Source organism: Primulina eburnea, chromosome 9 (assembly GCF_022965805.1).
Source record: "Primulina eburnea isolate SZY01 chromosome 9, ASM2296580v1, whole genome shotgun sequence".
Lineage (NCBI taxonomy): Eukaryota > Viridiplantae > Streptophyta > Magnoliopsida > Lamiales > Gesneriaceae > Primulina > Primulina eburnea.
Window position 1 is genome coordinate 18,169,546 of NC_133109.1, and position 13,668 is coordinate 18,183,213.

The 13,668-nt window shown below is 35.5% G+C and overlaps 1 pseudogene; it reads left to right on the top strand.

Annotated features, from left to right (window-relative positions):
* Positions 1-2,545: 2,545 nt before the first annotated feature.
* On the top strand, positions 2,546-11,399 carry LOC140841316 (transcriptional corepressor LEUNIG_HOMOLOG-like; annotated as a pseudogene).
* The last annotated feature ends 2,269 nt before the right edge of the window (positions 11,400-13,668 follow it).

The following is a 13,668-nucleotide window of genomic DNA, read 5'->3' on the forward strand; positions in this document are numbered from 1 at the left end:
AAAGTAAAATATATTATTTTACATTGCTTGTGTTATTACTGAAGTTATTGGTAATGTATTACTTCGTAATTTATTATTGCCGAAGTAAAGCCTGTCGAAATAAAATTCGATTTTCCTACTAGTGATTATTGCCATAACATTCACATTTTTAATATAACTAGGTAAAGATACGTGCGACGCACTTGAAAATACATCCCTATTATCAATAATTGTTCTTAAAGAAATGAGATCAGAAGAGATTAATTTACAAAAAAATTATATATTAATGATTTCATGCTATATTAGTCAATAGAAATGAGTAATGCTATGTGCAACCAAATTTGTACAATAATTCTTACAATTAAAAAAAATCAATAGAAATTTCATTTATCAAAATCTCATGATAAATTAAATATAAAATTTCATTAGATAATAACAAAATCTCACGATATAATTGTTGTAAATATCGCAGTACTATATATTAGTTGTACCTTTAACATTATCCGTAGGAAATTCAATGTAATATAATTTATACTATATGTATTATAAAATGATTGCAAAAGATATTTGTTTAAAAAATTTATGTGTTATAAATCTAAGGTTATTCTTGATTGGAAGGATTTCAAATCCATGGATTTCAATACATTCAAATGTATTTTTGTTATTTAGAGATGTAACATCATAAACTTCAAATCCACTCATTTCATGTTTATATAGTAGTATTTCATGTTAGTTATGATATTGTTCAAGTCCACCAAATAATAATGTTATTTGAAATTTATTCTACTTTATATAAATAATAATATGTAAATAAGTAATGTGTAGATTCAATATTTGATATATTGTTTCATTGTTAAAAATAAAATTATAATTCTAATCCATAAATTTGAAATCAATTTATCCAAGCACAATCTAAATAAATTAATAATTGTTGAAAAACATATTAGTAATAAATATTATAATTTTGTATAAATTAGACATTGGAGAAAATATAATATAAAATTGATATCACAATAGGTATTAAAATTAAATTTGAGAGAAGAAAAAAGTATAATACATAACGTTGACCACTTATTTTATCACGTGTTATTGATTTATGAAAAATAAAAATATAATATACATAATATATTCTAAACTTTAAATTAAATTATTGCGTCAAATTTTTTCTTCTTTTATATTTTCAATTTATATTGCTTTCACGATTTTTTTTGTCATCAATTTTTTCTTCTCTTTGAAAAACAATATTCTCGCCATCTTTATTAGCAAATCTTATGAGAAGAAATGTATATTCTTCTCTATTTGATGCCTCTACAAATCTCCACACAATTAAGTGTTTTGTAGAAAAAAATTTGTTTCATCAAGCAAATAAAATCAAAGAATTTTGTTATTTCAGTATTCTACAAATTATATTTATTTTTTGTAAATATTTTAACTTAATCTACAAGCAAATAAAATCAATGAATTTTGGTTATTCTATCTTGTAGACAACTGACAAAATATGATTTGATTAATATTTTATTATATTTATCAAAAAATGTTCAACTCTTTAATGATATAACATATTTATGCAATATGTTATTTAAATACAAAAATTTAAAATTAAGATAACATAATTTTTTTTATATTTCATACTATATTATTGGAAATATTAAATTTGTATATATTAATTTTTTTTGAGAAACTTCTTGCATATATAACTCATTCAAAAGATTATAGATTTACAAAATAAAACAAATCATATTCAATTTAATATTTTGTGAAAAATATATGTTCACTTCATCTACAAGCAAATAAAAACAAAATAACTTTGACCTTAATTCACACTTTTATAATATGTATAGATTTTTAATTTTTAATTTATTATTATTTATCATACATAATTATTTTAATATTATAACTCATTAATTATCTCAAATTCGAGCTCACGATCTACCTAAACGAGCCAAGCTCGAACCCGAGCTCGTGAACCACTTAAACGAGCCGAGCTCGAGCTCGAGCTCACGAGCCAGCTAAACGAGCCGAGCTCAATTTTGAGCTCACGAACCTATTATCGAACATGTTCACGAGCTAACGAGCCGAACATCATTAATCTCAAGCTCGGCTCAACAAAATTGTCGAGCCCAAAATAAGGCTCAGGCTCGGCTCGATAAGCTTAACGAACGAGCCCGAACGAGCTTTTTAACGAGCCGAGATCCGAAAAACTCGCGAACAGCTCGGCTCATTTACATCCCTACCATTACCCCTCAGCTTAATTAATTAATTAACCAAATTCAGAAATGTGACACAGCACCACCCAAACCTGGGTTTGGTCGACCCTACCCCTGCAGGCACTGCTCGCAGAGGTCGATCCAACGGCTCAAATTTTTCCGAGTCAATATATATTTTTTTTACATGGAGGTGGACCCGGATCACTCATGTGGAGTGATTCGGGCCGTTCATTGCCCGTGCAGGTACTGCCTGCACGGGTAGGGTGAAACAAACCCCAAACCTGAGGCTTACATCCCTACCTACGACCCTACCTGACCACTTTTCCAGCTATTTTTTTGGCTTTCGGGTCGCCGGTATTGATCTTCTCTCTACGCTCATTCATTCTGTAAACTGAGCTTCGTTCTTCACTGGAATTCATAAAAAAAAATTCTTTTTTTTTCGGAAGATTGGTGAATTCGGATACTAATTGTTGAGAAAAATCACAACGGTGATGGTCTTGTATCTTTGTAATTGTCTTGAAATACTTGCGGCGTTAATTGATTTAATCTAAGATCGCGATCGCGGGGAGGACATTGGTAAGAACTCTGCATCCGAGTTGCTAAGGGGAGAACTTTGAGGAATTTTAAGAATTTGTCGATTCTCAAGTGAATTTAGGAACAAAGTGCACGGAGCTGGGTGAAATTCCATTTTTTTTTGTTAAGAACCTTTTTCAACCAGGTGAATTTGGCTGATTTAGCGGTTTTTGTTGTGAACTTCCTGGAATTAGGTTTTTCGTCTGGTGTTTTGCATGGATCGTCAATGTATGAACTGATATCTTAAAAGCGGTAAATCCAAGACTACATTTATTTTGTCAAACAAAAAAAGTTACTTCGAAAAAAAAAATCTAGTTTGGGGTTTATTTAAGCCTTGTAATTTATTTTTAACAAACAATCTGCTCTTTGAGTGACGGTTTTTTGTTGTTAAATTTCGTAAACTTAATCTGAATCGATTTTTGCGGGCAGAGTGTGACCGTGCAGAGTTATTTGGATTCGGGTTGAGTATCAATCATGGCGCAGAGTAATTGGGAAGCTGATAAGATGTAAATAAATTATTTTTTTTGGGTGTTTTCTTTATTTTTTCCAGTTCTGGCTGAATTCAGAAAGGAAACTTACGTATTATCTTTTCGTTTATTCTTTTTGCCAGGCTTGATGTCTACATTCATGATTATTTATTGAAAAGAAAATTGCTCAATTCTGCCAAAGCTTTCATGACAGAGGGAAAAGTTGCTACAGATCCTGTAGGTAAGATTTTTTTTTATCTTCCATTATGTAATTTGGTTTACTTCTGTTTAAGAGATTGTCTAATTTTTCTTCTTATCTTTTTTATTTGGCTGCTACTCTTACCCATTGATGCCCCAGGAGGATTTCTTTTCGAGTGGTGGTCTGTATTTTGGGAAATATTCATTGCAAGAACAAACGAGAAGCACTCAGAGGCAGCAGCTGCCTACATAGAGGTTTCTCATGATTTTGCAAATTTTTTCTTGGTGCCTTAGCTTTCGGTATTGCTATCCATGTTATGGATATACGTACAATAACATTTCCATTGCATGTCAGACTCAGCAAATCAAAACAAGGGAGCAGCAACAACAGTTGCAAATGCATCAATTGCAGCTCATGCAGCAGCGCAATGCCCAAGCCCAATTACAGCGAAGGGATCCTAATCATCCTCCCCTCGGCGGTCCAATGAACTCTGAAGGGATGATAGGACAGCCATCTGCCAGTGTATTGGCTATGAAAATGTATGAAGAACAGATGAAACATCCCCATTCTATGGATTCCGAGACATCACCTGGACTGATTGATTCAAATAGGATGGTACTTCTGAAGTCAGCTTCAAATCAACAAGGGTAATGCCATATATGACCTCTTAAATTTCACGTTTTTAAATTGTTTTTGTACTGTCCCATTGGATCCTTATTTTCTTTTCCAAGCGGTTGATTCAGACAACTGGTACAAGGTAATTCTGGGAGCATTGCTGCAGCCTTGCAGCAACTTCAAGGCCGTCCTCAACTGGCCCCTGTAATTACTAAACCATCTTTTCTTGTTGGGCCCGTTTTGTTTTGATCCCTTTTACTTTCTTAACTTAATGTGCTCAACCTTGTAGCTTTTTGTGTTTCCAGGACATTAAAACGGAAGTTAACTTGGTTGCAACTCAAAAGTCTCTGCCCATGGATCCATCATCCATATATGGTCAAGCGATTCTGCAGTCAAAATCTGGACTTGGTGGTGCAGGTAATAGTTCTGAATGTTCTACAAGCTAGGTATTCTTCTCAGAGTGTGTTACGCTATTTTTTGTTGTTTGTGGCAATGGTTATTGCTGCACAGATGTTGGTGTTTAAAATAATCAGGTTACGGGCATTGGTAAATCAATTTGATAATGACTATTTTCAGGCATGATGGATTAAAATCGCAGTGAATAAAACATGTTTGTCGGTCTGGATATATGAATTCTACTGTTGACTCTTCTCTTTGGACTTTTGTCTAGGAATGATGCGAAAATTTGTCGCGTAGATTGCAGCATCTAATGATGCAAAAACACTTGCAATTATCCTAAGAGAAAATTTTCATGATGATTCTGTGTGATCATTTGATTGAGAATCAAATGCAATAGATACCATTCCTTGAATCATAAAATTGGGTTAGAGATGTTCTTTTGACTTGCGACATACTATAACAAATTCATTACCGGTGCCTAAAGAGAGACCATTCCATCACCATTTCCAAAAATAGCAAAAAATTGTCTATTATATTACAGCATATGATGATGCGAAGGCACTTGAAATTCCCCAAGAGAAACTTTTCATGATGATTCTGTCTGATCATTTGATTGAGAAATCATTTTGTTTCAGGTTTGAATCAAGGTGTCACTGGTCTACCATTGGAGGGCTGGCCGCTGACTGTGAGTGTGTTGTAGCTTATTTGTCTGTCATTGTTTTAAGGACTAGTTTTACATTGTAGAAATTATGTTTATCATAACATGTAGGGAATCGATCAATTGCGGCCGAGTATGGGTTTACAAGTACAAAAACCAAGTGTACAGAATCAGAATCAGTTTCTTTTTGCTTGACAACAACAGCAGGCTCTAGCACAAGCACAGGCACAAGGCAACCTTGGAAATTCTACTAATTATGGTTTTGGAGGGTTACCGAGGGGTAATTTTAATGTAAAAGATCAAACTCCGAGAAATGATGGATCTATTTGCTCTCCAGCACAAACAAATTCACCAAAGGTTATAATCTTTGAAAATCATGATGGTTGGCTTATATTCATGCATGTGATCCCAAAATATCAATGTGTGCTGTAACCATTTAGGTAAAATGGTCATTGGTTTAACATTCTTTTGCTTGCTAGCCATGTTCTGTTCGTGAAAATATATCTGCTGCTATATTAGAATTAAAGTAAACCCAAGCTATCATTCATGCCCATATAAATAGGTTAAACAATTGGACTTTGTGAGCTTATCTGAGGCTGACTGGGACTCAAATATTATAGAGTTTGATGATCATTGGCTCAAATTTACCACATTGAAAATATATGGTTGTACTCGACACTTGAAGTCGGCTCGCGTTTTCTTCGAGTCTGGAATCTTTCGGTTGAGGTTGTCTCACACAAGATTTTAGTAGTGAAAGGAAAAAGATACAGGTTGAAAGAATCATATTTCTTGGTACAAGACCTAAAAACCGTTTTAATAATTTCACCTAAGAGGACCAATATGTAACAGCCAACTAACTATGCTTCTTAAAATTCTATCCCGATTCTTCTCCCTGCCCTTTATTTCCAGTTACTATGTCAAATACTCAGGTGTTTTCTGTGGCTAATGTAGATGTTCTTGCTCTTAAAAGTTTTTGTTTAAAATGATACCTGCTTCATCGGGCATCCCCCAGTCCTTTTCTTACGCTAGACGAATGTGGAATTATTTTATTCATGAACTTGTTTCTGATGAATATGCAAGTTTAGGTCAGTTCTGCTTAATTGGTGGACAGATACTTGACTCTTTTACACTTCTTCCATTGGATGTGTCTCGTAAAGCCTAAAGAGGAGTAGTGGTATGCTAATTTAGGTGATAGTTTTCCACCAGCATTGTCCTTGCTATTAAATTCCTTATTTATGAACAGATGAAAATGACCCAATTGCAGCAGTCTTCCTCTCAACAACAGGATCAGCAACACCAGCAGCAATTGAAACAGGTTAATTCTTTATTGTAAAGTTGATGAAAGTTTGTTGGATGACCAATGATAAACTTTACAATATGTGCTTCTATTTGCTGATTATATAGCTGTACACATAACAAATACTATCACCTTGTACTGACTCTTTCATAGGCTTAGCGATCCTTGATTTTGGTTGAGATTAGAAAGCATATGACATGTTCTTTAACATGAAACAGAATAACAGGAAAAGAAAACAACACTCTTCATCAGGGCGTGCCAACAGTACTGGTACTGGAAATACGGTAGGACCCTCTCCTGGCTCACCACAATCAACACACACACACCTGGTGATGGTATAACTACTGCAAGTAGCCTTCAGCATGCCAACGTGTCCAAGAGCATGATGATGTATGGTGCAGATGGTACTGGTGGAATTGCATCATCTACAAATCAACTTGTAAGTCCAGATCTTTCTTGTAGGCTTCATTTCCGTATTTTTAATATTTCTTCCATAACCTTCTGGTTGACCTACAAATTTTGTAGCAGGCATAATATTGATTCTGCCACATTGAACAACAAATTGTATGTTTGTATATGTATCGTTTTCTCGGGCCCAAAGTGTTGCGGAAGTTTAAAAATTTTATTTTCATCTTACAAAAATAGCTTTGTTATTCTTATGGTTTCAATCCAACAATAAGTTTTTTATCGATTGTTAACTTTAGTGAACCAATCATTTGACATCAACTATTTCAGGATTAATGGAGATAGCTCTTAGGAAAACTTCTCTGTTCCATGGCCAATATTAAGTCCATGGTTTATTGTTTTGTTCATCTTCTAGATTGTACTTTAAAAACTAGAAGATTTCTTGCGTTGAGAAAAGAAAAGAAGACGACGGCAGCACCGGCGGTCTCACCGTGGTGCGGCGACGGTACGATGGCGTCTCGAGATGTCGGCCTATTTTCTTCTTCAAGAAACAAGGTGGCCGAGTTTTAGAGTAAGAGATAGGAGAAAAAAATTTCCAATCTTATAGTATTGTATTTTGCAACTTGTGTGTTGTGTATATATTATTATGTCTAAACTCTAGACTTAATAATAATAAATCTAACATGGATCTTCAGAATCCTAGACAAATTTGAGCAATTAGGACACTTACTAGTCAAAACTCATACCGAGTGTTATGATAGACTGTAACTTCTATTAGTTAGTGTTTCTATTGGATATTCGAAGCGTATTAATCAAACAATTCATGATCGTGGTATCATCACAATCCCGATTGACGATTAGATATAATTGACGTGATGATTGTAAACAGCTCGTTATAATGATGTGAAGTCCAACTTTTCGAAACTACTGAGTCAAAAGTCAACTGGTCAAAGTCAACTATCCACAGACTAAATTTTTTTATAATTCTCATTTTTTGAACACTTTCACAAAATTCAAGTAGTTGCACTCTTCTCACAATTTTAGCAAACTTTAGCAGCCATGCTAACTCTTAAAACTTTCAAATGTGGAATCCACTTACAAACTCTTTTACAAGCCAAACGTTTGATATCCATCAAAGTTCAATCACCAAATTCTATTCTTGAATTTGACTATCTCAACAAGAACACAGAATTCAATAATTGTGTGACCATCAATGGTTCGGGGTAGAGTTAGTCGTGGGTTCACAACTCATGTTATTCGAGACAACACATGTTCCTTATACAAGCTTACCCTACTCAATCTCATTCTATGCATCAACTCATTGACCACGTTCCTTTGGTCATTTTCCTTTCGGGCATTACTTGCATGTAGGAAGAGAGTTAATGTCTCACAAGTCAAACATGTCCTCACTTACTAGCGTGTGAATCTTTTTTCTTTGAGAAATATGTCTAGTGTGTTATAATGTGCATGGTTTATTTCTTTTGTTCTTCGGAGCTCGCTTCTTGTTGGATTTGTTCTTCTTGGAAGAGCCAAAACGCTTCTTTCCCTTATTTAGTGGGGCTTTCTTCATCCCAGACAAAGATTCCACTAGAAGAACGGATTTTTCTTTCTTTATGGTGGTTTCATAAGTCGTAAGCATGTTGACCAACACTTCAAGGCTGGCCTCGAGCTTATTCATATTGAAATTCACTACAAAATTGTCAAATGAGGATGGGAGAGACAGAAGTAGTATTTTTGTAAACAACTCGCTCGGTATGATCATGTCCATGCTCACGAGCTTTTTGATAAGCACTCATATTTTATGATTGAACATCTCTATGTTCCTGCTAATAAAACGTAGTACACAAAATCAAAGATGTTAGTCTCAAAATCGGTCGACTTTTATCCTTATTTTAGTTAGCTTAATCAACTGGGAAAATGTTTAGAATATATAGTAACTTTTAAATATGTTTCATGATTGTCATCATATGTACGAGCTCATTGTACCTAGTATATTCAAAGTTTTATCTATGCAAACATGAATGGTTATACAGATAAAACAAATGACAGAATGAATAAAATGTAAAATATTATTAAAATAAATATTGTATTTAACATAAGATTCAATAAAGCTCGAGACTACACTTGACTTGTTGGGTACCTACTTTAAGATCGTTGTACTTAGCTATGCTATTCTTGTGTGACTAACTGTTTTGAGTATCCAATTGATATTTTCATATGATTGTGCCAAAGCTTTTTGGTCACATAAAGATGTTTCAGCTTTCTAGTATTGAGCTGGTATTATGGATTAACTTGTGAAATTCGATGAGTCTGATGAGGACTATGCGCTACGTTGCCATTTAATTCATAGTTTCTTATCTTTCTAAGGATGACTTGGAGAATTTTGGAGACATTGGTTCCCTTGAAGATAATGTCGAGTCGTTTTTATCAAATGATGGAGGAGATGGAAATTTATATAGCTCTTTGAAACAAACCCTGAATGTGCACAAAACAGAGACCTCAAAAGGTGCTCACATAAAATGTACCATGTTTGAATCTGCTGTTTGGTTAAATGTATTTTGTGATGAATATCAATTTCATCATTTACAGCTTACTCTCAGGTTTTACATTTGGGGAAGTTAGTTGTTTTCGGACTAGGAATAAGGTGACCTGTTGCCATTTCTCCTCTGATGGGAAGTTGTTAGCCAGTGCTGGGCATGACAAAAAGGTATAATCCTGTCGTCCAGTGTTCATGGGGCTGTATAACACAAAATGTTATTGCACACCACTTGCTGTCTTCTATTGTTGTGTGTCATTGCATTACGTCTCTTGATTTTCAATATAACACAAAGTGTTAGTGCACCACATACATAATATTTCAATTATATTTTAATGATACATCTGTTATTACTTGCATTAGGCTGTCCTTTGGAACATGGATACCCTGCATACAGAGAGCACGCCAGAAGAACATCAGCACTTAATTACAGACGTCCGCTTCAGGCCAAACTCTACTCAACTTGCAACAGCTTCATTCGATAAGTCTGTGAGATTGTGGGATGCAGCTAATGTATTAATCCCTCTTGCCTTCACTTGTCTATAAGTTTATACTATTGAATGAACTTGGTGCGACGAAAACCATGAGATATGCTTTATCACACTTGCATGTCATTTATTTCTCAGTTACTTTCACCTTCGAAATTTTTTCTGCCGGAGTATGCTGAATCGAGTTTCCATTATATTAAAAAAGCATGTATTGCATTTTGCAACTGTAATTATTTACTTTACTTCAATCTTTTGTACAGCCAAGCTACTGCTTGAATGCTTACACTGGGCATCCTTCCCATGTCATGTCCCTGGATTTCCATCCTAAGAAGAATGACCTTTTTTGTTTCTGTGATAGTACTAATGAAATTCGCTATTGGAATGTCAGTCCATTTTCATGCACTCATATTTCAAAGGTTTGTCGTAGAATAGCCATATTTGAATTTTATTTTCCTACCATAAATACTATTTTTTTCTTCAAAATTGGTTTGCACCATTTTAGTTTTGCCTGTCTTGATTGTCACAGCAAGGAGGCAGTGCACAAGTTCGATTTCAACCAATAAGCGGACAACTATTAGCAGCAGCATCGGATAAGATGGTTTCCATATTTGATGTTGAAAATGACAGACAAACACACTCTTTCCAGGTTTGTATGCATTCTGACATGTTTATTTTAAGGTTATGCTGTGAATGTCTTTGTTCTGTCGTGAAAGTTTTTTTTGTGATTCATTAGGGGCATTCTGGTGTTGTGAACTACCTGTGTTGGGATCTTAATGGTCTGCTGGCTTCTGTTAGTGAGGACAGCATTAAAGTTTGGTCATTGGCCTCTGGAGAGTGCATTCATGAACTCAATTCAAATGGAAATCAGTTCCATTCATGTGTTTTTCACCCAAACTATACAGCCCTCTTGGTCGTTGGCGGACTGCGAGTAAGGCGATAACCTCTCTCTCTCTCTCTCTCTCTCACACACACACACACACACAGAGTCACTAATGATAATCATTTTAATCAGACTATGTTTGTGGATGTCAATCGTGTCCTCACTTTTGTGTTTTGTCTGATGAGCCGCCTTTTGGTGACAACATATGTTTTCCTGCCAACTGATCCCACATCTAAGTTTCGTAATTTATTATCTAATTTCTTGGTGATAAACTCAACGTCTAGTGTCAGGACTTAAGCTTTTGACAAGATCATGTAAATTGTACATAAATTCATACTGAACAATGACCTAGGATCTGGACTCAGAATGTGCACATTAGATTCAATTCGTCCCACTGGAAAAAGGAATACTAGAATCCTTTCCTAAAATCTTGGATTCCTCCAACAAGGGTGGACCCAGGAATTGTGAGAGGGGCGGAATTTTTGCATTTTCTTTAGACATTATGCATGACATTTTTAATGTATCATAGACAATGTTATATTCCAATAACCCCCTCCCCCTCCCCCTCTTTAACTTGGTGTAGTCTCTGGAGTTGTGGAACATGGCCGAGACAAAAGCATGATAGTTGCTGCTCACGAGAACATTATTGCTGCGTTGGCAGTTGGCACTGTAACGTCCTGAAAATTTAAAGTCAACGCAAACCACGTGCATGCATTATTAAATTCTTTTGTATTTTAATTAAATGCTTTGATTGCATAAATTAATTATGTGGTGCATATTTGCATGTTTAAAATTATATTTTCTGCATGATTGCATTAAAATATATTTTTAAAAGGTTATTCGAGTTGCGATCGAGGATCGGGGACCGAGGGCCGAAAAAGAGAAAATCTTTTTATTAAATATTTGTTTTAATTATTTAAATTAAGGGTGATGCTTTTTCTTATTTTTGAAAATATGGGGTTTTGAGGTGATTTTATACGCCGGGACGTAATTTTTATCGGTGTTGGTTTTTCAACAAAAATAAGAGCTTTTTGACAACCCGGCTAATAAATTCACAAACTCATTTTTAACAAAATTAATTTTTATATTTTAATTAAACACTAATGGACTAATTGGGCCTAATTAATTTGATTAATGAGCTTAACTAGTAATTAGTGTTTGATTAGTATTTTATTTACTAGTTAATATTCAAAAATCCTACCCCAACAACCACAAACACACGGCCACACACTTTTTAAAATCAAAAACTCTCCCAAACCACACACCACCACATACAGTACACTTTTGGGAGAATTTCGAAGAAGTTTTGGAGGATTCAAGCCTAGTTCGCGTCCCGTTCTTCGTCGTCATCGGTTGTTCGTGCGTTTAAAACGCAAAGGCACGTCATACATCTCTTTTTCTCATCTATCACATCGTATTATCGTTTTAAATATTATGTGCATGAAAAGCATGAATTTCTTGTTATTTTCGGAATATTACACATATAGGTATTAAACTCATGAATTTTGATCCAAAAATCATGTTTAATTTGTGTTAAGGGGCTGTCATGGTTAGGGTATGTATTAAGGGTGTTTTAAACAAAGTTTAGGGTCCTAAAAACACACCAAATAAACTGAAAACGTGAATAACACAAAGCTGGAAACCGTGGGCAAGAATAAAGAACAACCGAGAAAAAGAAAAGAGGGGCCGTGGGTCTTCTTGTGGTTTAAGGTTTGGGTTCTTTGGCATGGGTGCAAGTGGGCTCGTCCAGGGCTGGCTGGGGCTTGAGTAGGGTCAGGGGTGAGGGTCTGGTAGAGTCTTAGTGGGTTAGGACTCGCACAGTAGGGCTGTTGAAGAGCCCTCGGTGGACAGGCCCCTTCTCGAGGAATTCTGGTGCAGCCGAGAAGTTTTGGAGGATGGCTCGGTTGAGGGCTGGGTTAGGTGGTCTGGACAGTGGCCAAGGGTGGTCCAGGGAAGGTTAGGAAGGGCTGGGCTCGGTGGTGGCCTGGGTAGAAGCCTCCACGCCAAGGGACAGCGACAGCATGGGAAAGAAGCAACAGCGTGCAGCCTGTGTCTTCTGATTCAGGGGCTTCGTGCGCGCGGTTCAGGGATTGGGCTAGGCTTGGGTTGGTCTGGGACTGGTCTAGGGTCAGTAAGGGTCGAGAGGGGTCGATGGTTAACTAGCTGGAAGAGTCCTAGTTGGGCTAGGAGTCCTAGAGATGCAAGGGAAGCTCACACACAACATAACAGATTTTTGGGTCAAGTTCTAGGAGCCTTTTGAGCGGGTTAGGGTCATGTTTTGGGGCTGGGCTTGCACAGTAGGGTCCCTAGGTGAGTTGGCTAGGTTTTGGTTCAAGGTGGCTCGGGCGTGGCTCGGGTAAATTAGGAGATGGCTCGGTGCGTTTGTTAGGGTGTCAAAAACGAAAATTTAAGAACTAAAATTAAATCCAAGGGTCCACGGGGGTGGCTCACGACTTGGAAGGGTAGAATAAATCATAAAAAGGTTATGTTTAAAATTTGGGATCAAAATAACGAGTTTTGGATTTATTCAGAATTTAATCGCCGCACGAAACACCAATTAATGAGTTAATTGAAACGCCTAGTTTTAAGCTTTATAAAATTAAGAAAAATTAGATTTAAGCTTAAATAATTATTATAAGTCTAAGTTTTTAATTTGGGAATTTTATATGAAAGTTTGGTTTAATTCGGGATTAAAAAGCATTAATACGTCATATTTAAAGAATAAATTAAAAGTCGTCGAATTAAGCGAAATAAAAATATGAGAAAATTCTAGTAGGCTTAAATAAATATTTGGGACATATTAGAGTCATGAAATCAAGAAAAAAGTCTAAAACGTAAAATGTCGAGTCCAGGGGTAAAACGGTTTTTTTACACCTAAAAATTAGTAAACGTCATGGCAGTGCCCTATTTGCTGTTTTATATGCTAAATGATATATGTAACATGTTTATGAATTTTTATTTGTTG